We start from the raw sequence: 25,924 nt of genomic DNA on the forward strand, positions 1-25,924 counted from the left end.
GCTTTTAAGCAAAAGAGCAAAGAGCAAAGAGCTTGTAAGCAAGTGCCATAGCATCATACCACATTGCGCATAAGATTGTCATATCCGATCATCTTGGATCACCTTGAGAAGAACAACGGGAACATCATACACATAGCATACTTGGGATAGAAAGCTCATACATTTTGCATCTTATAGGTTGTGCACAAGTGTCGTATCTGCTAGCGTCTCTCTTGAGTTGTTCAACACGAGCGTTTTCCGTGGATTCCACATTTTGTGCTCATTCCTTGGTTGCATGACCCCATTTATCTATTCGTGTGTGTGTTTTTGTGTGCCAAATATTGCTATTGGTCTACTTGTTTCACTTGCGAATTTGTGAATCTTTTCCAACATTATTGACTCTTGCTAACATTTTGCATCAAATGTTTGTGTCACTATCCTCACCGAGCTCCACCATAAGCTTTACTTGATAGGTGTGAGTTAACAAGTCCGGTACCAATTTCACTATTCTTTCATCTCACATTGAGTGATACGATATACATCCTCAACTTTGTGAAAAGGTAGCTTGGTATTCTTTATCTCATTTCCTACTCACCTTTGCTCGAGTTTTGTGATGGATAGGAAAGGCATTTCACCTCCGATCTACAACCACGACGACGAGTTCGATGCTATGAAGAACGTCATCGACGCCAAGATGGACAAGCACATGGAGGAGCTCAATGTAATGCCCTCGATGCGGCTATATCTCCTACGTGTCGAGGCACGACTTAGAGGCATAACCGCATTGAAAGCAATGTCGCAAGTTAGGCAATCTTCACAACATCCAATGTAATGCATAATAAGGGGAGAGGTAACATAGTTGGCTTACACTCGCCACGTCAATCAAAGTACATAAATAGCATTACATCATCCAATCACTCATGGCCCGACTACGGTGCCAAAATAAGAGACCAACCCAACATGCGACACGGTCCCGATCGCCCCAACTGGGCACCACTACTGATCATCGGGGAAAGATACATAGTAACGGCGTGAGTCCTCGTCGAACTCCCACTCTAGCTCTAAAGCGTCATCTGGAACGGAGTCGTCTGGCCCTGCATCTGGTTTTGGAAGTATCTGTGAGCCACGGGGACTCAGCAATCTCGCACCCTCGCGATCAAGACTATTTAAGCTTATAGGGTAAGGTAAAAGTATGAGGTGGAGCTGCAGCAAGCGACTAGCATATATGGTGGCTAACATACGCAAATGAGAGTGAGAAGATAAGGCAAAGCACGATCGAGAAACTATGATCAAGAAGTGATCCTAGAACAACCTACGTCAAGCATAACTCCAACACTGTGTTCACTTCCCGGACTCCGCCGGAAAGAGACCATCATGGTTACACACGCGGTTGATGCCTTTTAATTAAGGTCAACTTCAGGTTTTCTACAACCGGACGTTAACAAATTCCCATCTGCCCATAACTGGCGGGCACGGCTTTCGAAAGTTTAGTTCCCTGCAGGGGAGTCCCAACCTAGCCCATGACAAGCTCTCACGGTCAACGAAGGATATTCCTTCTAGCGGGAAGACCCGATCCGGCTCGGAATCCCGGTTACAAGACATTTCAAAAATGGTAAAACAAGTCCAGCAACACCGCCCGAATGTGCCGACAAATCCCGATAGGAGCTGCACATATATCGTTCTCAGGGCACACCGGATTGTCCAAACTTCCGGTAGGCCAGCCCAGAGTTACCCCTGGTGGCCACCGGCGGCTGACAAGGTGGACCAACACTCAGAGGAGCACTGGCCCGGGGGGGTTAAAATAATGATGACCCTCAGGAGCGCGACTCCCAAGGGAAAAGAAAAGGCTAGCTGGCGAATGGTAAAACCAATGTTGGGCATTGCTGGAAGAGTTTTATTCAAGGCGAACTGTCAAGGGGTTCCCATTATACCCAACCGCGTAAGGAACGCAAAATCCGGGAACATAACACCGATATGACGGAAACTAGGGCGGCAAGAGTGGAACAAAACACCAGGCATAAGGCCGAGCCTTCCACCCTTTACCAAGTATATAGATGCATTAATTAAATAAGAGATATTGGGATATCCCAACAAGTAACCATGTTCCAACAAGGAACAACATCTCCATGTTCCAACAAGGAACAAACTTCAATCTTCACCTCCAACTAACAACGCTATAAGAGGGGCTGAGCAAAGCGGTAACATAGCCAAACAACGGTTTGCTAGGACAATGTGGGTTAGAGGCTTGGTTCACAATATGGGAGGCATGATAAGCAAGTGGTAGGTATCATAGCATAGGCATAGCAAAAGAGCGAGCAACTAGCAAGCAAAGATAGAAGTGATTTCGAGGGTATGATCATCTTGCCGGAAATTCCGCAAGAAAGAAGAACGAATCCATGAAGAAGACAAACGGACGTAGTCGAACAGGTCCTCACAAACACGACGTTACCGGAACCAACACGAAGACGCAAACACCGGAAAGAATCACACAACATAGTAAACAAACCACACATGAACATGGTATGATATGCGAGATGCGGTATGCGATGCATATGCATGATTTGACAAGGAAATATGGAACCTAGCCTCAACATGGAAATCCAAGTGTGCCACTGGAAAGGTGAGGTGATTTTGCTTGAATTCGATATAAGGAACACCGGAATCGGAGACACGGTTTGGAAATGGCAAGCAAAACAAATATGGCACCGGTCTGCGATAAACAACAAGTAGCCATCTAAATGCAACAAGATAAATATGCTGCAACACTGAAACATGGCAACAAAATACATGGCAGGGATCCACTCATAATGCTTGACAAAAGATGAACACTGAGCTACGGCCAATTCATTCATTAACAGGCCCAAACAAGCATGGCAAAAATGCAAACAGTAAACAGATTTCAGACTTGGTGAAATTAACACAAGCCTGGAATTTCAGATCAGGTAGCACACTTTGGAGCATGAAAACTAAGAGCTACAGGAACTTAACATGGCAAATTAAAGCATGGCATGGAGCTACTCAAAGAGCTTAACAAAAGTCCCTTAGTGACCTTGAGCCAAAAGGGATCAGAAAATACATATGCAAGCATGTGAACATGGCAAAAACATAATCAGATCACAGACTTAGTGAAAAACTGGAGCATGCAAAGCTGTTAACGAGTAGGCATGTTTACGAGCTCGATGCACTCACTACAGAGCAAGGCATGACAACCTAAGCATGCACCCATCAAGAATACATATTATACAAGCTAGACATGGCAAGAACAATAACATAGCATGCACGGATCAACTACAACATCCTCGGCAAAATCGCTAACAAGTAGGCAATCTGCCCAGATTTCACGCAATAGCAAAAGTAGAGCTCGATTGACTCAAGCTAGGTTGCTCCATAAATGAAAAAAAAGACATGGATGAATAGAGCACCACAAGATTAACAAATCATCCTTACTGATCATCCTCAAAAGAGGTATGGATCACTAGGAAACAACATGAACATATGGCATATTGATAAAAACAGATCAAGGACTTAGTGAAATTCTAAGTCCCTGAAATCAGCATTAGCGAATGCACCACTTTGCAAGCTTGTGCTAGTCACCACACATGTCACAAAAATACATGGATAGCACCTCTGGAAAGATGGCATGGCATATAACAAAACACATGTAGAGCTCAGGGGCATATCATGCACACAATAATCATGGCAAAAATGACAAATAGCTATTTGGTGCAGCAGATCTGACAATTAACTCAAATAGCTCTCTTCCAACAGCATTTCGGGCATCAAGATGAACTAAAATGAACATGATGCAATGAGATGAGATGATGTGCTCTCTGAGACGAACATTTTGATATGCTACATGCCTAAAACGGAGCTACGGATGCGGAGATATAGCATGATGAAGTATGCAAAATGTTAGGGTTTCGAGGGGAGAAAGTCAACCCAGTGGATCTGGATCCAGATCGGATCTCGCCGGGTATTGTAGTGCACGGAGCCCGAGGATGGCCGCCCGGACTCGCCGGAGATCGAGGTGGCCAGAGCTGCTCCGGGGACTTGCCGGAGTACCGGAGTAGGAGGGAGAGGCGGTGGAGGGGCGCCGGGGTGAGGCCGGGCTGCGGGCGGCGGGCACGGATGTCGGCGCCGGCGAGGAACCCGTGCGGCGGCGCGGTGGCCGGTGATGGCGCACGGGGCGGCTGGTGGTGGCGCCGGCGGGCGGAGGCCGCGGCCAGCAGGCGCGGTGGCAGCGCTCGGGCAGCAGGGATCCCAGGCGGCGCGGGGCGGCGAACGGGCCTCGGGGGCCCGGTTTGGGCCTCTCGGGCCGGCGGCGGAGAGGAGACCGGCGGGACACGTGTCACCGCGTGGTTGGGTGCGGGGCGGCGGCAGACATTGTCTGGCCGGAATGGACACGTCCGGCGCGGCGTGAGGAGATTTTTAGGGTTAGAGGAAGGGGAAGACCCGGGATTTTCGGGGAGAGGCCTTTATATAGGCATAGAGGGAGCTAGGAGAGTCCAAATGAGGTGCGGTTTGCGGCCACGCGATCGTGATCGAACGCTCTAGATGATAGAAGTGGTTTAGGTGGGTTTTGGGCCAAATTGGAGGGGTGTTGGGCTGCAACACACACGAGGCCTTTTCGGTCCCTCGGTTAACCATTGGAGCATCAAACGAAGTCCAAATGGTACGACTTGACAGGCGGTCTACCGATAGTAAACCAAGGCCACTTGGCAAGTCTCGGTACAATCCGGAAATGTTTAAACCCCACAAACGAAAGAAAGGTAGAAATGACCACCGGAGGAGAACGGAGTGCTGGAATGCAAAACGGACAACGGGGAAAATGCTCGGATGCATGAGACGAACACGTATGCAAATGCAATGCACATGATGACATGATATGAGATGCATGACACAACAACAACACACGGAGACAAAAACCCGAACCCGAGAAAATAAAATAACTTAGCGCCGGAAACTGCAAGAGTTGGATTACATATTAGGTAAATCATATCCGGGGTGTTACAACACTCCACCACTATGAAAGGATCTCGTCCCGAGATCTAGGACTGGAAGAACGCCGGGTACTCAGAACGGAGGTGATCCTCGCATTCCCAGGTGGCTTCACGATCGGAATGGTGTGACCACTTGACTTTGAGGAATTTCATTGACTTATTGCGAGTCTTGCGTTCAGTCTCTTCAAGAATAGCAACTGGGTGCTCACGATAAGAGAGATCTTCTTGGAGCTCAATGTCTTCGAAGTTGACGGTGCAGTCAGGAGTCTTGAAGCACTTGCGGAGCTGAGAGACATGAACACGTCATGCACATTTGCAAAGTTTGAAGGAAGCTCGAGTTGATAGGCGAGATCGCCTCTCTTGCTGACGATCTTGAAAGGTCCCACGTATCTAGGGGCAAGCTTCCCTTTGATACCGAAGCGACAAGTACCTTTCATTGGAGAGACGCGGAGGTAAACATGCTCTCCGATCTCGAAAGCCAAATCACGGTGCTTACTATCATAGTATCTCTTCTGGCGCAATGGCGCTGCTTTGAGGTTATCACGAATGACTTTACACATCTCTTCTGCCTCTGTGATTAAGTCATTTCCGAGAAGCTGACGTTCACCGGTTTCAGACCAGTTGAGAGGGGTACGGCACTTCCTGCTATATCTCCCATGTGTCGAAGCACGACTTAGAGGCATAACCGCATTGAAAGCAATGTCACAAGTGAGGTAATCTTCACACAACCTATCTATATCTTTTCCCTTATTATATTGCATGGGTTGTGTGAAGATTACCTCACTTGCGACATTGCTTTCAATGCAGTTATGCCTCTAAGTCGTGCTTCAACACGTGGGAGATATAGACGCATCGAGGGGGTTACACTCAAGGTCCTCATCAAGAGTGGCAAGTGGTCTCCTCATCTTCGAGAAGACGCTCAAGTGCAAAGACTTCCGTGCTACCATCTCCGGCAAGTACACACAAGCATCGACATCGACAAGTCCATGAAGAACGACCTATTGGATGAGAGTTGGCTTCTCTGCCACCCCCGTGCACACGAGCCCTCGACCCCCATGCACATGGGACCCCGTGCACACGGCCTCTAGCACCCCCATGCGCACGGGCCATACAGTACAGCAGCATCGACAACAAGGCTATGGCTTCCTCAACACCTTTGGCATCTTCGCCAAGTGACTTCATGGCATCTTCGCCTTCGGACGTACGGCATCTTCGCCTACTCCACAAGCTCAAGTCCACAACTCCCTCGAGCTACTACGACCTCGACACCAACCACGAGATTCCTTTCCATGGGACTCTAGAACCCGAGGAGTATCTCGAGTGGGAGCGTTTGATGGACGACTACCTCAAGCTACATCAAGTGCCTCCCGATGATCAAGTGAAGTGCGTCTCAAGAAACTTCCACGACTACGCGTCCACATGGTGGCTTCACGCACCTTCGGAGAGCTACGACATGAGTTGGCCCAAGACGAAGAAAGCTACGCGGCGAGAGTTCGTGCCTCCAACCTACACGGAACAACTTCTACGCCAATTGGAGAACACCATCCAAGGATCCAAGTCCATCAACGAGTACTTCAAGGAGATGAAGCATGCCTTGTGACGTGCCGGCGTGGACGAGCCCATGTCAATGAAGTTCCACTTCATGATGGGATTGCACAACGACATCTCCAAGCCTATCTTCCTCGAGAACTACAAGTCCCTCGATGACAACTACATTGGTGCTCTCAAGGCGGAACAGGAACTCATGAAGGCCAAGGCTTCTCCATCCCAAGCTCACTTCACGAAGACCAAGCTCCAACACGACGAGCATGAGGCTAGTACCACCATGATGTCCATGCCCGACGAGCTCCAAGACGATGCTCCCAAGTTCGACTTCACCGCCATCCCTCTTTGTGGCATTGACGATGCCGAGTCTCCTATGACTCTTTTTCAAGACGGTGCGGCGACGAGTTCAACTACGAAGACCTTCAATGACCAAGCTTTGGAGGCGAGCGACAAGATGGCGAGCAAGGATGATGCTTCCATCTTAGGAGGCGAGAGTGATGATGTTCCATCTTCGGTTTTCATCCACGGTGAGAGTGATGTTGTGCCATCTTCGGCCTTCATCCATGACGACGACTACGAGACGGTTGAGCATGGGATTTTCCCTTCGGCCACGGTGACGTATGATGACTTGAGTGACTTTAGCCACCATATTGAGAGTGAGAGTGGTTTCACCACTAGCCCCATATATGATGTGTTTCCACTATTCCCATGTGAGGAGAGCCACAACCCCCACCTCTTGAGTGAGATGAGTGACTCCACCATATGTGAGTTTGAGTGCACCTATTTTGAGGGAGTGAGTGAACCACCACATAGAGAGAGTGAGATAGTTGATAGGTCATGTGAGGCCACTTTTATCACTAACGACTTGACCTCTACCTCTATTGTGTCTTCTCATTTGGTTCTAGGTCCCTTATATGATGACGCGCCGATTCTCGATGACTTCGTCCTACCTTTGGACAAGACGATGGCCATGGTGGAATATGATGCACCCCCACATGGTTCCATAACAATGATGATCTTGACCACCATTCGGTCTTACCCACCTCACCTACACCACGTGAGTGGAATGACAAAGGTAACATAGGAGAAGGTGATGCTCTTGTCCCAGTAGTGGACTATCATCACATTGATTGCTTGCATGATGTTGATCAACCTATTTCCATGCTTCATGCTAGTGTGACTTCCCCATGCGATGATTTACCCATTTATGATGAGTATGATGATTGCCATGTGGATTCTATTAGTTGTGATGCCATGTTACATAGGATTTCTTGTGCTAATTCTCTCGGTCACATCATGTTTGCCAATCCGCTTGACTTGTCATATGCTATGCATGAGATCGACCACATGTCATATTTGCAATCTCTTCATAGTGACTATGCATATGCCATTAAGATTAACCCAATTTGCACTTATGGCATAGATGACAAGCCCATGGTTATTGGCATTTGTTTTTCTTGTGATGATATTGATATGCTCCCTTTGCATCATTTATCTCATATGCCATGCCATGAACACCTAGCTTCGGATATGCATTATTTTGGATGTTGTCCATTTTCTCCATATGATGTTTCCATTATTGCTCATGAGGAGACCCCCATAGTTTCCTCATACATTTTAGGAGATTTTGATTCATCCCATTCATTCCATGATCCCAATACTTGTGCGCACCATATGCTTTCCATGAATTATGTGCCATATAATTGCATTCTCAATTTGTGTCCCCATCGTGTTATACACAATAACTATTCTTTCATGATGGATGACATGTTCTTATATCATGCATCAAATTTCTTTGAGCGATGCTTATCTTGTGCTAACTCTCACGTGCACATACACATCATGATGGATGGTGTGTACATTTACCACACACACAATTTCTTTCGTTTGTGTCTCCTTTGTGTAGGTACCCATGAATTCTTGTCAACCTCGCAATCCCACGAGTTGACAAAACAAGCTCTAGAGAGCAACGATGACTTGGGATCGCATGGATTGTCTTTCCCACTGCTCTCTTCGCGCAAAGACTTCGCGCATTTCTTCTACATGGCCCTCCCTTGGCTATGGGTTATTATCCATTACCTATTCTATGCCCATCTTGCCATGTTCACTTTGCATGATATGTTCATTACTATGCCTTTGCCATGCATTCGTGACTCATGCTTTGCATTACACATGATGATTGATTCTCATACTTCTATGTGTATTTGCAAGCTTGGTGGAGATATTGCTTGTTATTGCCATGTTTTTTTGTGCCCCATACCTATGATGATACTTTCATCTTGCTTTGTGTTCGTGCTTGCGATATGCCTATGCTTATTATTTGCTCACATGACATGATTGCCATGATTTCCTCTAGTATGTTGCATCTGCGCACTACTAGCTCGCACAACTTGATTACTATGATTGCTTATGTTGCCTCTCCGATGACTCAAACTTGCTTGCTTCATACGGTTGATGACAACCATCTACATGCTTTGCACATGATTGTTATTGCTTCTTGTCATATATCTCCATATGTTGGCTCTCTCATGCTAGATGATTTGCCATGTATTGTGTGCAATTATGCCTTTAGTCTTGATAATGAGTTTGCCCCCATAGCAATCTCACATATATTTGGAGATTTTGACATATTTCTTGTGAAGCATGATTGCCTTCCTTCTTTGCACCATATACCTAGTGCCATGAATATTGCCGTTGTTGCATCATATTCTTCACGCACTTGTGCTTCTAATGGTTATGTGCAAGAGAACAGAACCATCATGATGGATGATGTGTTTATCTACCACACACATACGTTCTTTCTTTTGTTGTGTGCATGTGTAGGATACTTGGACTTCGTGTCAACTTCCATGTCACGTGAGTTGACAATCCGAGCTCTTGAGAGCAAACCACCTTCTACCACGACGATTCTATATCGCACTTGCTTGTACTTCAGCATTGTGAAGGACGCACAAGACATGCTTTCAAGGTGATATTCTTCTCATTTGAGAACCCCCAAACCATGAGCATGCATATTGTGGATCATACTACTTGTGTTGCTTGCACCATGCGACTTATTTGTCATCTTGGACCCCTTGCTTGCGCACATGTTAGAGATCTTGCTTCAACTTGTCATTTTCACATTTTCCATGCATCATGATATATATGCCTTGTGTGTTGCATCCAATTCATGGACTACTTGCTCCTCTCATATGTTTGGTTGCAACAATGTCATCACTTCACATATGCCATGTCCCATCGATTGCTACATGCTTGCCTTGATTGCCTCACACATGATGAACACTTGCTCTTTCTATTGTGTTGAGTGCCACACTATATTCACTACATCCCATGCACATTATGCTTGGATTTTCTTGCACTTGCCTCATGTGTTTAGACATCTCATTATACTTGGTGTTGTGAATGATTCCAATGCCTACCATAGACCTTTTGTTGAGCACATTGCGCCTTCTTGCTATGATCTTGAGGTTGATGCTTGTTCACTTGTCACACATATTAGCATCTTTACCTCCAATTTGCATACTTGTTTCCATGATGTCCTTGATTGTGCTCACCTTATATGCTTAAATGACATGCCACACTTCTTTGTCAAACCATATGCTATGCTCGATGACAACACTTGTTGGATAAATCACCTCTTGAATGCTTGGTTTTGCTCTTATGCCAACCACATTTGTTTTTCCAAGCGCTTGTTATGTTTTCTCCTTTCGAAGGAACTACAAGACGGTACGACATCGGAGAGTGCCCATTTGGACCTACAAGATGATGAATGCTTGGTGATCATCCACTACTACACGGCAACATCATCTCTTTCCCATGGTGATTTGGATTTTGATCCGAGGTCAGATCTTTCCCAAGGGGGAGGGGATGATGCGGATCATCCTATGGACATCACAATGTCAAGAGTCCATTTGGCAAGTGACACGTGCCACATCTACTTCATACATACAAAGGTGAATCATCTCCTTTACACGTGTCCACTTGTACCTTTCGAGGATGGTATACTACTTGACCCCTCTCTCGTGTGCATACATAGGTGTGAGCGGAGCTACACATTCATCGAGGAGGAGTCGAAGAAGAAGAGAACATCTACACTATCCAAGAGGGAAGCCTGGAAGCGCCAAGAAGATGGCAGCAGCTCCCAGGCGACCCGTGTGCATGGGACCCTCCGACCTCGTGCCCACGGGCCTCCCAGGCTAGCGGTCCTGAAAACCCCATGCGCACGGGCGTGTACCGTGCCCATGGGCCTCACAGACCCCGTGCGCACGGGCCCTTGTGTCAGGTCTCTGGATACCCCGTGCGCACGGGCTCCACTTACCCCGTGCACACGGGGCCCCCTGTGTGATGCTGCGGGCTTTGCCCTTGTTTTACCATTTTGCCCCCACTTATCCCTCTCTTTGCCTACGACTATATATACTCCTTCATCTCCTCCATTTAGACTTAGCTAAGAATAGATCTAAACACTAGAGCTTAGCTCATGTATCTCCCCTTTTGGGATTCCTCTTGAGAGAGAGACACTCCATTGGAGTTCAAGGCCTCCATTGGAGAAGATCCCTGGTGGATGAAGACCCCTCTTGAGGGAAGGATCTATCTAGATCATCAAGCCCTCATCTCCTTCATAGGATTTGGGATGAACCCTACCATGTATCTTATTTCCCTTTGATTGTTCATGTACCTTGTGGATCTTGTGTGTTTGATCGTCTAGTGGATGTGTGATTGGACTTGTTCTTGAGTGTTCCTCTTGTTTTCCCTCTTGTGTTCATCTTGTTCTTGGGGATTCCCCCTCCAATTCGTGAAAGATCTCCACTTCGGGTTCCACCCTACACCATTCGTGTTCATCACGGGATTCGCTCCTTTCGTGAAAGATCGGCCCCTAGGGTTCCTACCCTACATCATCTAACCATCTCACAGGAACGCGACAGCCATCAAGAGCCAAGACCAGGCGCAACCCGTCTTGAGGTAGGTCCTAGTGAGTCCCACGCTAGCTCATGAGTGCCCAGATACACCTCGTCTAGCCCTGCCATGCAAGCCACGTGTCAGGGCAGGACTGTACATGCCCTAGGGGCTCTCCCCAGTAGGGAGTCCCCTCCCACGTGCCAGTGGAAGCTCCATGCTCCGTGCTGGCAGTCGACACTGCCGAGGAGCGGCTATGCCCGTGCAAGTGCGAAAGCGCTATGCTCCGCGCTGGTGATGAACAACTAAGGGCGGCCTCACGACCGTATCAACCTCAGGGAGCCTCTGAGCTTGGTGTTTGGCCCCATCGCAACACCTCTCCTCGGGAGAGTCGCGCGAGGGGGCTGGGCACGGGGGCTACGCTCGGGTCACGCCCAAGCGCACGCCACCCTGCCAGGTCCCTCGGACCTGGTCATCGCGCGCCCTCCCAAGTGGAGCCAAGGTACGAAGGTCATTTGAACGTCAAGGGGGACTCCTAAGCATCGCGACTCAGGAGCCTAACTGACCACGTAGCCCCTCACTCCTTGGTCTGTCCTGGTGATCCGGTCGGCCCAATGGCGGTTGAGGTATGTGTGGGGTCGGGCCCTGCTGACGTACAACACTAGGCCTACTCTCAGATCTCCTTTCTATAGGTTGTTTGTGCGTCAAGGGGGACTCCTGAGCATCGTGACTCAGGAGCCTAACTGATCACATAGCCCCTCACTCCTTGTTCCGTCCTGGTGATCCGGACGGCCCAATGGCGGCTAAGGTATGCGCGGGATCGGGCGCTACCGACATAGAATGTAAAGCAAATGGAAAGGAAATCATGGAATTTCAAAGCAAATATTACAAGACATATTGTTCTCTCGAAACCAAACACGAGTTTAATGCCTCCACGAGGCATGGTGCATATTGCAGAAACTAAAACAGGAAAGGAGCTGCCAGCAAGTCATCCCTGGACATCGCCGCCGCTTGCAGCGGATGCTTCTCCTCCAATGGCGCCGCCTTCGCCTGTGCCACCGGCCGGTGTTGCAGGATCAGCAGCACCGTCGGTCGAGGGCGTGGGAGCAAAGGCGTGGAACCTCTTCAGCAGGGCCTCCACCTAACCCTACACAGATGCAGCAGCCGCCTCGCAATGCTCGTCTTTCACAGGCTCTAGCAGCTCGTCAAGATGAGCGGCAGGATCACGAAGATGGAGGTGGGTGAAGACGCATGTCAGCACGACCTTGGAAAGAACGCGGGCTTGTTCCTTGGCCATGGGGCCGATACCGCTCACGACGTCCTCAAGCGCATCAACCAGGAAAGGAAGCGGCTGGTTGGGGCCCTCGTCATCGGCAGGCAGCGGCTCCTCCAAGCCCTACTCGTAGAGCGACTGTAGCGCCATCCGAGCCCTCTCTTCAAGGAGCTTGAAGGCCGCGCGGTCCTCAGCCAGGACCTTTGCCTTGGCGTCAAGCTCGGCCTTCTCCGCCTTCAGCTTCTACTCCAACTCCTCTAGCCGGCTGCGCTCTGTGGCCTGCGCCTTCGCCAACTGCTCCAGTTCGGCGTCGCGATCCTTGACGGCGTCCTATGGGGCCTTCATCTTCTCCTCCTCCGCCTTGCGGCCTCGTGCTTATTTCACGCGCTCCCTTCGCACGGTCTCCAGCTCGGCCACTAGCGACCGGCAGCGGTCATGGGCAGCCTCGGCATCCTTCAACACCATCTTGCAGGCGGCCACAACCTGGGCGACGGCCTCCCTGTCCCTCTCGGAATTGACAGCGGCTTGGCTCAGCGTCGCCCGGACAGACACATCGAAGTGAAGCCAGCCAGAGACCAGTTCCAGGCGCCCGGCCACCAGACTGCATTCGGTACCTTGGAGATCTTCTCGCAGCAGGGTTATCGCGAAAAGAGCACACTCCAGGACATCAGGGGAGGCGGTGGAACCTGGGGACAACAGCGCGGCGGAAGGAGGAGGAGGAGGCGATGTCATCACCATGGCCTGGGAGGCCAGAGGCTCCTGAGCTTCGGGGGCCCCATCGCCCTAGTCGGACGTTGGCACCTCCGGAGCCAGCGGGGCCATGGGGGTTGACTGCTCCCGAGGATGGTCCTCCAGGCCTCCCGAGGAAGATCGGGCCGGAGAAGCTCGAGCGCCATCGCCGCCCTTACCCATGGAGAGGGGTGCGGCCGCAGGGGCCGATCTGGGCTCGAGCAGTACCACCTCGTCCTCCGTTCTCCTCTTCGCCGTGGGCATCGGCCTGGTTGTGCAACGAAGAAGAGTCAAGGACGATCATCAGAAGCAAGAACTAGGCATGACAAGAACACTTATTGGTCCACCGCGGTGTAGTTCCTCCGCTTTGTAAGCTTAAAGCTAGAGAGCTTCGCAGCCCGAGGCGCGGGCGCGCAGGCTCCAGGAGAAGAAGCAGGGGCAGCAGATGGACCGGAAGCGGCTCCAGGAGAAGAAGCAGGGGCAGCAGATGGACCGGAAGCAGCTCCAGGCGGTGGCAAGGCAGGAGCGTCGTCCCAGGAGAGCAGCGCCGACCTGCCCTTCGTTGGAACCACGGGTGGCTCCTCTCTCTCCGGGAGGACATCAGCCTCGTCATCATCATCGGGAAGGAGGTGGAGGATGTTGACCTTGCGTGAGGGGGAGGTCTCCCCCATCCCCTTGGGGGTCGCCTCCGGGTCGCGCCTGTCGGCGTTCTGGGAACAGGGGTCCTCAGACTTGCCTGCCTGCGGCCCGCAGCGTGGCTCCTCCAGCAGACCCGTATGGCCCATATTCACCAGCATACATTCAAGACCCTCACGAGGTGGACGACGCAAGACCTCCTCAGGGGAGGCCTCACCAGGCTGGCTCGCGAGGGGCAGAGAGATCAAGGCAAGGCAAACCTCACGAGGTTCCAATGACGTAAGCCATGACGATCAAGACCAGGAGGGCGCCAGCAAGCGCAGTGTCCTCGCTTACTCTTTGGTGCTAAGGAGGCAAGCGCAGGCGAGGAGTTCCAAGGCATTAGGCAAAGGTTTCCATATCGGTGCAACAAGACCAACATCAGCAGGACAGCAGGACGGAGGTCACCGTGGAGCCCAAGAAAGGCGTCACCACTAGAGCCTTTGGTATGCGAAGACTACTTTCGTCGGGATAACTTGTACTAGTTGTCTCCCTTCGAATTTGGCCGTTTTGGGATCCCTTCCCGCTCAATATTTGGAAAGAGGCCCAGGGCCTCTGTAAATAGGACTGGCCACCACCGTAGCTAGGGGATCGACCTCATATTGGATCGGAGCCATTCTGGTGTAGGGTGGAACCCTAAGTGGAGATCTTTCATGAATTGGAGGGGGAATCCCTAAGAACAAGACGAACACAAGAGGGAAAACAAGAGGAACACTCAAGAACAAGTCCAATCACAAATCCACTAGACAATCAAACACACAAGATCCACATGGTCCATGAACAATCAAAGGGAAATAAGATACATGGTAGAGTTCATCCCAAATCCTATGAAGGAGATGAGGGCTTGATGATCTAGATAGATCCTTCCCTCAAGAGGGTCTTCATCCACTAGGGATCTTCTCCAATGGAGGCCTTGAACTCCAATGGAGTGTCTATATCTCAAGAGGAATCCCACAAGGGGAGATACATGAGCTAAGCTCTAGTGTTTAGATCTATTCTTAGCTAAATCTAAATGGAGGAGATGAAGGAGTATATATAGTCCTAGGCAAATAGAGGCATAAGTGGGGGCGAAATGGTAAAACAAGGGCAAAGCCCGCGGCATCACACAGGTGGCCCCGTGTGCACGGGGTAAGTGGAGCTCGTGCGCACGGGGTATCCAGAGACCTGACACAAGGGCCCGTGCGCACGGGGTCCGTGAGGCCCGTGGGCACGGTACACGCCCGTGTGCACGGAGTCTTCAGGACCGCCAGTGATGAAGACATCAATACCATTGTCACACCCACAACCCCTGCTGCTATATATACTGGACCAATTACTAGATCTCGCGCACGCCAATTGAATTATCAGGTACTTTCGTTTCTTCGTAATGATTCTAATGTTCATGAGAATATTATGCTGCCTAAATTGGATACATTTGTTTTGCTTACAAATGAAGGGCCTAGCTTGGACAAGCAAGATGAACCTTGGAACAAGTTCAAGCATGGAGGTGATGGCATGCGCAAGGGGATCAAGAACGGAGTTACAAGTGATGATTTCAGGACTTTGAAGCCACCATAAGGAGTGCATGAAGCCTTGGACGAAATATACAAGATACAACTTCATAAATTTCGTCCAGAGACTATTTTAGGTGCTGCGTCACCTTATTATGGGGCCAGGCCCATGTATTTTCGAAATACTTAAATATAGGCTGTTTTTAGAGTCCGTATGTGTGGGGAAATAAGAGTTAGGGTTGGTTTCGGACCCCTCCTCCAAGGGCCACGAAATCCCCCCCTCTTCCTCCATATATACATCCCTTAGGGCGTCGTTTAGACTTTGGGTTTTGTTTAGCTTAAAAGTTCACCATAGCTGCAACTTCGTGTACTTCGTTTGTGTCCATCGACCAGACCAATACGTCACAGAACCCCACCTTGATCAATAAAGTTTTCATCTTATATTCGCAATATCCAGATTGCAATCTCAATTTCTTGCTTGTTCTTCGTTTGCTCACAGGAAACAGACCCTTGTGGTTAGGTTGATCGTGCTCCGGCATGGTCAATAACCCTCAGAAGTTGGTTTAGCAATTGCTAAGGCGCGACATCTCGCACGTTCGTAGTCGGATCGTCAAGGTCGACTCCCACAGAAAAGATAGCCACCATCTCATCGAAACATCGGGATACCTTCGCCTCTATCAAGTGGTATCAGATTTCCAGGTTGCTCGGTGAGATTTTACAGTTTTTCATAGTTTAGATCGAGTCTGTTCTTCATACCTATAGTCCATGAAAAATCCAAAAAAAATTAGGGTTAGTTCATCCTGTCCGAACCAATCTGAGCCTTTGCATAATCTTTTCTGTATTTGCTTTGTTGAATTTGCGGTTGCATCGTTGTGTCAAGTTGCTGGTCTTAGCGTTTAGTCCTTTAGAGTTTCGAGTTCTGTTCACAGGTTGTCACGTCGCCGCTGCCATATATCACCACCGCATCATCATCATCGCTGCTGCCATATACCACCGCCACACCAACTTCATTGTCGCTGCCATATTCACCACCACATATTCACCACCAATCCGAGTCCATATACGCCACCACATATCCACCGCCATCACGCCAATCCGAGTCCACCTGCAACATATAGCCGCCACCAGTCCGAGATTCCACCAGTTTCATCTCCGCCACCAGTCCGAGTCTGGAAAATTCTGGCTAGGCAGTTTTTAGGACATTTGTAGACTTTTTCGAAAAAAAATTGTTGCGGACCAAAAAAAAGTGAATTTTTTTTAGAGTGTGCTCCTCCCTTGTTTACATGCAGCGCCGTGATTTTATTAGTGTTCTAGGCTCGCGTCTCTAGTACGGTCTAGCCTAGGACATCACAGTACCGTCGTTGAGCATTTATTCAACTTTGCATATCTGAATTGATTATTGCTGACCCCTTTTGCTATCATTTTATAAGCCTTCCCAGCTCCACATACATCTACGTCGTGCGTTTGACTCTCCCTGGTAATCGCTCTATCCAAGCTTTGAGAGTTTTGACTACAACGTTTGCCGATCACTGCCTACTGTTGGGTAAGAACTGGTAAGAATTTGAGATTTGCTTGACGGATTGGTGACACTCCACCACCGCCATTTTCTAGTAGTTGGTAGGATCATATTCTTGTGTGTTTCTATTGCTTCTAACCATGGCAGGATCACACCCCGACGCGATTTACTGGGAGAACATGACGAACAAAGAGTTACATGATAAGTTTCAGCACATGATGAGTGGACAGGTGGAAGATGTGCTAAACATATTTGAAGAGGCCATGGAGAAGATAGATGGCATTGAGAAGGCGATCGAAACAAAGCTCGATAACAAGTTAATGAATTGCTTGCGTGTCTTCCACCGCCCGCTGCACCTGCCGCACCTCTACAACAACAACAACAACATCGTCTTCCAAATCAAGTGGGACGAGCATAACGCGTTCCCATTGAGCCTGGTCAAACTTCTGGTGCTGTTGTACCTACTGTTGGTGCCTCTGTCACTCCTGCTGCTACTGCAGAGGTGGAGGACCATTACGTGGATGAGGTTGATCAAAATCAGAACTAGGTGCAACCACCAGCACCACCACCACCAGGTCATCCTCATGCATATCATCGCAACGGTAGGGCTGCACCACCACCTGAGGTACATGACCATCTTCCTAAACTAAAATTGAATATTCCACCATTTGAGGGTAGATATGTTCCTGATATATATCTTACTTGGGAGTTAGAAACTGAACAACAATTTACATGTTTACAATATCCAGAGGAGAGACGTGTTCCTGCTGCTGTTTGTGCTTTCACTAGCTTTGCATGTGTTCGGTGGTCTGAACATTGTAGATTATATCCTATTCCAGCTACTTGGGCTGCTTTGAAAACTGCTATGCATACTCGTTGGGTTCCACCATATTATCAACGTGAATTACTTCAAAAATTGCAGCGCTTAAGACAAGGAAAAAATTCTGTAGAAGAATATTATCAGGAATTACAAACTGGCATGATTAGATGTGGTATTGTTGAGGAGAATGAAGCTATGCTTGTAGGTTTTATGGGTGGATTAAATAGAGAAATTCAGACCATTCTAGAGTATAAGGAGTATACTAATATCACTCGTTTATTCCATCTTGCTTGTAAAGCTGAACATGAAGTGCAGGATCGATAGGCATTGGCGCGAACTAACTTTTCTGCAGGTCGATCTTCATCATGGACACCACGTGCATCCTCTACTTCCACTCCACCAGCACCACCATCAGGTGCCACCTCCAGCCGTGATACAAGAAAGCAGGCACAACCACCACTATCTACCAAGAGCACACCTATCGGGCCTGCGCAGAGCTCTTCTTCTTCCATGGCATCAACAGGGCACACAAGTGATATTATTTGTCGTTGTTGTAAGGGAAGAGGACATTTTGCGAGAGAATGCCAATCTCAGCATGTGATGATTGCTACCGAGGATGGTGGGTATGAGTCCGCTAGTGACTATGATGAGGATACTATGGCTCTTATTACACATGAAGAACGCGGTGGAGGGGATTCTGATCGTGAGACGCAATATATGGCTGCTGAAGATGCTGACAGGTATGAATGTTTAGTTTCTCAACGTGTTTTGAGTGTGCAGGTTACACAAGCTGAGCAAAATCAGAGGCATAATTTGTTCCATACAAAGGGAGTTGTGAAGGAACGTTCTGTTCGCGTCATCATAGATGGAGGGAGCTGCAATAACTTGGCTAGCATGGAGATGGTGGAGAAGCTATCTCTCACCACAAGACCACATCCACATCCTTACTACATCCAATGGTTCAACAACAGCGGCAAGGTTAAGGTAACACGTACTGTTCGTGTGCATTTTAGTATCTCTACATATGCTGATTATGTTGATTGTGACATGGTACCTATGCAAGCATGTTCCTTATTACTTGGTAGACCATGGAAATTTGATAAAAATTATGTACACCATGGTAGAAACAATCAGTATAGTCTTGTTCATAAGGATAAAAATATTACTTTGCTTCCTATGACTCCTGATTCCATGTTGAAAGATGATATTGATAGAGCTAATAAAGCAAAACTGGAGAAAAATAAAAGTGAAAATCAGATTGTGGCAAAAGAATTTGAACAACAAATGCAGCCTAATAATAAACCATCTAGTGTTGCTTCTGAAATTAAATTGAAAAGTGCATGTTTACTTGCCACCAAATCTGATATTGATGGTTTAGATTTTAGCAAATCTGTTTGCTATGCTTTTGTGTGCAAAGAGGCATTATTTTCATTCGAGGACGTGCCATCCTCTTAGCCTCTTGCTGTCACTAACATTTTGCAGGAGTTCGCTGACGTCTTTCCACAAGACGTGCCACCGGGATTACCACCTATTCGAGGGATTGAGCATCAAATTGACTTAATTCCCGGTGCACCATATCGTACCAATCCAAAGGAGACGAAGGAGATTATGCGTCAAGTACAAGAACTGCTCGACAAAGGTTATATACGCGAATCCCTTAGTCCTTGTGCTGTTCCTATCATTTTAGTGCCGAAAAAGGATGGTACATCGCATATGTGCGTTGATTGTAGAGGCATTAATAATATTACTATTCGTTATCATCATCCTATTCCTAGGCTAGATGATATGCTTGATGAATTGAGTGGCTCTACAATATTCTCCAAAGTTGCTTTGCGTAGTGGATACCATCAAATTCATATGAAATTGGGAGATGAATGGAAAACAACATTTAGAACTAAGTTTGGATTATATGAGTGGTTAGTCATGCCTTTTGGTTTAACTAATGCACCTAGTACTTTCATGAGGTTAATGAATGAAGTTTTACGTGCTTTCATTGGATGATTTTGTGGTAGTTTACTTTGATGACATATTGATTTATAGCAAATCTTTGGAGGAACATTTGGAACATTTACGTGCTGTTTTTATTGCTCTACGTGATGCACGTTTGTTTGGTAACCTTGGAAGGTGCACCTTTTGCACCGACCGAGTATCTTTTCTTGGCTATGTTGTTACTCCACAGGGAATTGAAGTTGATAAAGCTAAGATTGAAGCTATTGAGAGTTGGCCACAGCCCAAAATGGTCACACAAGTGAGGAGTTTCCTTGGCCTCGCTGGTTTCTATAGGCGTTTTGTGAGAGATTTCAGCACCATTGTTGCACCTCTCAACAAGCTTACAAAGAAGGATGTACCTTTTGTTTGGGGTACCGCACAGGAAGAAGCCTTCACGGTATTGAAAGATAAGTTGACACATGCTCCTTTACTCCCAACTTCCTGATTTTAATAAGACTTTTGAGCTTGATGTGATGCTAGTGGAATTGGATTAGGAGGTGTGTTATTCCAAGATGGCAAACCTGTTGCATACTTTTCTGAAAAATTGAGTGGGCCTAGTATGAACTATTCTACTTATGATAAAGAATTATATGCTCTTGTTCGGACCTTAGAAACATGGCAACATTATTTATGGCCCAAGGAATTTGTTATACATTCTGATCATGAATCTTTGAAACACATTAAAAGTCAAGCAAAACTGAACCGTAGACATGCTTAATGGGTTGAATTCGCTGAGACTTTCCCTTATGTCATTAAACACAAGAAGGGTAAAGAAAATGTTATTGCTGATGCATTGTCTCATCGTTATACTATGGTTTCACAACATGACTTTAAAATATTTCGTTTGGAGACATCAAAGAGCAATATGTGCATGATGTTGAATTTAAAGATGAATTGCAGAATTGTAAGGAAGGAAGAACTTGGAACAAGTTCGTTATTAACGATGGATTTGTGTTTCGTGCTAACAATCTATGCATTCCAGCTAGCTCATTCGTCTTTTGTTGTTGCAGGAGGTGCATGGAGGAGGATTAATGGGACACTTTGGCGTCAAGAAGACGGAGGATATACTTGCTACACATTTCTTTTGGCCAAAGATGAGACAGGATGTTGAGCGTTTTGTTGCACTACATGTCAAAAAGCTAAGTCACGACTCAATCCTCATGGTTTATATATGCTTTTGCCTGTACCTAGTGTTCCTTGGGAGGATATATCTATGGACTTTGTTTTAGGTTTACCTCGAACAAAGAAGGGGAGGGATAGCATATTTGTTGTCGTGGATAGGTTCTCGAAAATGGCACACTTTATACCATGTCATAAAAGCGATGATGCTGTTAATGTTGCTGATTTGTTCTTTCGTGAAATAATTCGCTTACATGGTGTGCCACATACTATTGTTTCAGATCATGATACTAAATTTCTTAGCCACTTTTGGAGATGTTTATGGGCTAAGTTGGGGACTAAACTGCTTTTTAGTACTACTTGTCACCCCCAAACTGATGGACAAACTGAAGTAGTCAATATAACATTGTCTACTATGCTTAGGGCTGTTTTGAAGAATAACAAGAAAATGTGGGAAGAATGCTTGCCTCATATTGAATTTGCTTATAATCGTTCATTGCATTCTACTACTAAGATGTGCCCTTTTGAAATTGTGTATGGTTTCCTACCTCGTGCACCTATTGATTTGTTGCCTCTTCCATCTTCGGAGAAGGTTAATTTTGATGTTAAAGAACATGCTGAATTGATTTAAAAAAATGCATGAGTTATCTAAGGAAAACATTGAGCGTATGAATGCTAAATATAAACTTGCTGGAGATAAGGGTAGAAAACATGTTGTGTTTGCACCTGGAGATCTTTTTTGGTTACATTTGCGTAAGGATAGATTTCCTAATTTGCACAAATCAAAGCTAATGCCACGTCCTGATGGTCCTTTTAAGGTGTTAGAGAAAATAAATGATAATGTATATAAACTTGAGCTGCCAACAGATTTTGGGTTAGTCCCACTTTTAACATTGCAGATTTGAAGCCTTATTTGGGTGAGGACGATGAATTTTCGTCGAGACGACTTCATTTCAAGAAGCGGAGGATGATGAAGACATCAATACCATTGTTACACCCACAGCCCCTGCTGCTATACATACTAGACCAATTACTAGAGCTCGTGCACGCCAATTGAATTATCAGGTACTTTCGTTTCTTGGTAACGATTCTAATGTTCATGAGAATATGATGCTGCCTAAATTGGATACATTTGTTTTGCTTACAAATGAAGGGCCTAGCTTGGACAAGCAACATGAACCTTGGAACAAGTTCAAGCATGGAGGTGATGGCATGCGCAAGGGGATCAAGAACGGAGTTACAAGTGATGATTTCAGGACTTTGAAGCCACCATAAGGAGTGCATGAAGCCTTGGACGAAATATACAAGATACCACTTCATAAATTTCGTCCAGAGGCTATTTTAGGTGTTGCGTCACCTTATTATTGGGCCAGGCCCATGTATTTTTGAAATACTTAAATATAGGTTGTTTTTAGAGTCCGTATGTGTGGGGAAATAAGAGTTAGGGTTGGTTTCGTGCCCCTCCTCCAAGGGCCACGAAATCCCCCCCCCTCTTCCTCCATATATACAGCCCTTAGGGCGTCGTTTAGACTTTGGGTTTTGTTTAGATTAAAAGTTCGCCATAGCTGCAACATCGCGTACTTCGTTTGTGTCCAACGACCAGACCAAGACGTCACAGAACCCCACCTTGATCAATAAAGTTTTCATCTTATATTCACAATATAGAGATTGCAATCTCAGTTTCTTGCTTGTTCTTCGTTTGCTCACAGGAAACAGACCCTCGTGGTTAGGTTGATCGTGCTCCAGCGTGGTCAATAACCCTCGGAAGTTTGTTTAGTGATTGCTAAGGCGCGACATCTCGCACGTTCGTAGTCGGATCGTCAAGGTCGACTCGCACAGAAAACGATAGCCACCATCTCATCGAAACATCGGGACACCTTCGCCTCTATCAAGCAGCCTGGGAGGCCCGTGGGCACGGGGTCGGAGGGGCCCGTGCGCATGGGGTCGCCTAGGAGCTGCTGCCTTCTTCTTGGCGCTTCCTTCTCCGCTTCCAGGCTTCCCTCTTGGATGGTGTAGATGTTCTCTTCTTCCTCGACTCCTCCTCGATGAATGTGTAGCTCCACTCACACCTATGTATGCACACGAGAGAGGGGTCAAATAGTATACCATCCTCGAAAGGTACAAGTGGACACGTGTAAAGGAGATGATTCACCTTTGTATGTATGAAGTAGATGTGGCACGTGTCACTTTCCAAATGGACTCTTGACATGGTGATGTCCATAGGATGCTCCGCATCATCCCCTCCCCCTTGGGAAAGATCCGACCTCGGATCGAAATCCAAATCACCATGGGAAAGAGATGATGTTGCCGTGTAGTAGTGGACGATCACCAAGCATTCATCATCTTGTAGTTCCAAATGGGCACTCTCCAATGTCGTACCATCTTGTAATTCCATCAAAAGGAGCAAAGATAACAAGCACTTGGGAAAACAAATGTGGTTGGTGTCAGAGCAAAACCAAGCATTCAAGAGGTGATTCACCCAACAAGTGTTGTCATCAAGCATAGCATATGGTTTGACAAAGAAGTGTGGCATGGCATTTAAGCATATAAGGTGAGCACAATCAAGGACATCATGGAAACAAGTATGCAAATGGGAGGTAAAGCTGCTAATATGTGTGACAAGTGAACAAGCATCAACCTCAAGATCATAGCAAGAATGTGCAATGTGCTCAACAAAAGGTCTATGGTAGGCATTGGAATCATTCACAACTACATGATAGAGGCAAAGGTGTCCCGATGTTTCGATGAGATGGTGGCTACCGTTTCTGTGGGAGTCGACCTTGACGATCCGACTACGAACGTGCGAGACGTCGCACCTTAGCAATCGCTAAACCAACTTCCGAGGGGGTTTTAACCACGCCGGAGCACGATCAACCTGACCACGAGGGTCTGTTTCCTGCAAGCAAACGAAGAACAAGCAAGAAATTGAGATTGCAATCTGGATATTGCGAATATAAGATGAAAGCTTTATTGATCAAGGTGGGGTTCTGTGACGTCTTTGTCTGGTCGTTGGACACAAACGAAGTACGAGAAGTTGCAGCTATGGCGAACTTTTAATCTAAACAAAACCCAAAGTCTAAACGATGCCCTAAGGGCTGTATATATGGAGGAGAGAGGGGGAATTTCGTGTCCCTTGGTGGAGGAGTCCGAAACCAACCCTAACTCTTGTTTCCCCACACATACGAACTCCAAAAACAGCCTATCCTTAAGTACTTTGATGATACATGGGCCTAGCCCAATAATAAGGTGACGCAGCACCTAGAATAGTCTCTGGACGAAATTTATGAAGTGGCATCTTGTATATTTTGTCCCATGCTTCATGCACTCATTATGGTGGCTTCAGAGTCCTGGAATCATCACTTGTAACTCCGTTCTTGTTCCCCTTGCGCATGCCATCATCTCCATGCTTGAACTTGCTCCAAGGTTCATCTTTCTTGTCCAAGCTAGGCCCTTCATTTGTAAGCAAAACAAATGTATCCAATTTAGGCAGCATCATATTCTCATGAACATTAGAATCGTTACCAAGAAACGAAAGTACGTGATAATTCAATTGGCGTGCGCGAGCTCTAGTAATTGGTCCAGTATGTATAGCAGCAGGGGCTGTGGGTATAACAATGGTATTGATGTCCTCATCATCCTCCCCTACTTTAAATGAAGTCGTCCTCGACGAAAGTTCATCATCCTCACCCAAATAAGGCTTCAAATCTGCAATGTTAAAACTGGGACTAACACCAAAATCTGCAGGCAGCTCAAGTTTATATGCATTATCATTTATTTTCTCTAACATCTTAAAAGGACCATCAGCACATGGCATTAGCTTTGATTTGCGCAAATTAGGAAATCTATCCTTACGCAAATGTAACCAAACAAGATCTCCAGGTGCAAACACAACATGTTTTCTACCCTTATCTCCAGCAAGTTTGTATTTAGCATTCACACGCTCAATGTTTTCCTTAATTAACTCATGCATTTTTAAAATCAATTCAGCACGTTCTTTAGCATCAAAATTAACCTTCTCCGAAGATGGAAGAGGCAACAAATCAATAGGTGCACGAGGTAGGAAACCATACACAATTTCAAAACGGCACATCTTAGTATTAGAATGCAATGAACGATTATAAGAAAATTCAATATGAGGCAAGCATTCTTCCCACATTTTCTTGTTATTCTTCAAAACAGCCCTAAGCATAGTAGACAATGTTCTATTGACTACTTCAGTTTGTCCATCAGTATGGGGTGACAAGTAGTACTAAAAAGCAGTTTAGTCCCCAACTGAGCCCATAAACATCTCCAAAAGTGGCTAAGAAATTTAGTATCACGATCTGAAACAATAGTATTTGGCACACCATGCAAGCGAATAATTTCATGAAAGAACAAATCAGCAATATTAACAACATCATCGCTTTTATGACATGGTATAAAGTGTGCCATTTTCGAGAACCTATCCATGATAACAAATATGCTATCCCTCCCCTTCTTTGTTCGAGGTAAACCTAAAACAAAGTCCATAGATATATCCTCCCAAGGAACACTAGGTACAGGCAAATGCATATATAAACCATGAGGATTGAGTCGTGACTTAGCTTTTTGACATGTAGTGCAACGAGCAACAAAACGCTCAACATGCTGTCTCATCTTTGGCCAAAAGAAATGTGTAGCAAGTATATCCTCCGTCTTCTTGATGCCAAAGTGTCCCATTAATCCTCCTCCATGCGCCTCCTGCAACAACAAAAGACGAACGGAGCTAGCTGGAATGCATAGCTTGTTAGCACGAAACACAAATCCATCGTTAAGAACGAACTTGTTCCAAGTTCTCCCTTCCTTACAATTCTGTAATACATCTTTAAATTCAGCATCATGAACATATTGATCTTTGATGGTCTCCAAACCAAATAT

This window comes from Triticum aestivum, chromosome 2A (assembly GCF_018294505.1).
Source record: "Triticum aestivum cultivar Chinese Spring chromosome 2A, IWGSC CS RefSeq v2.1, whole genome shotgun sequence".
NCBI classification, from domain to species: Eukaryota; Viridiplantae; Streptophyta; class Magnoliopsida; order Poales; family Poaceae; genus Triticum; species Triticum aestivum.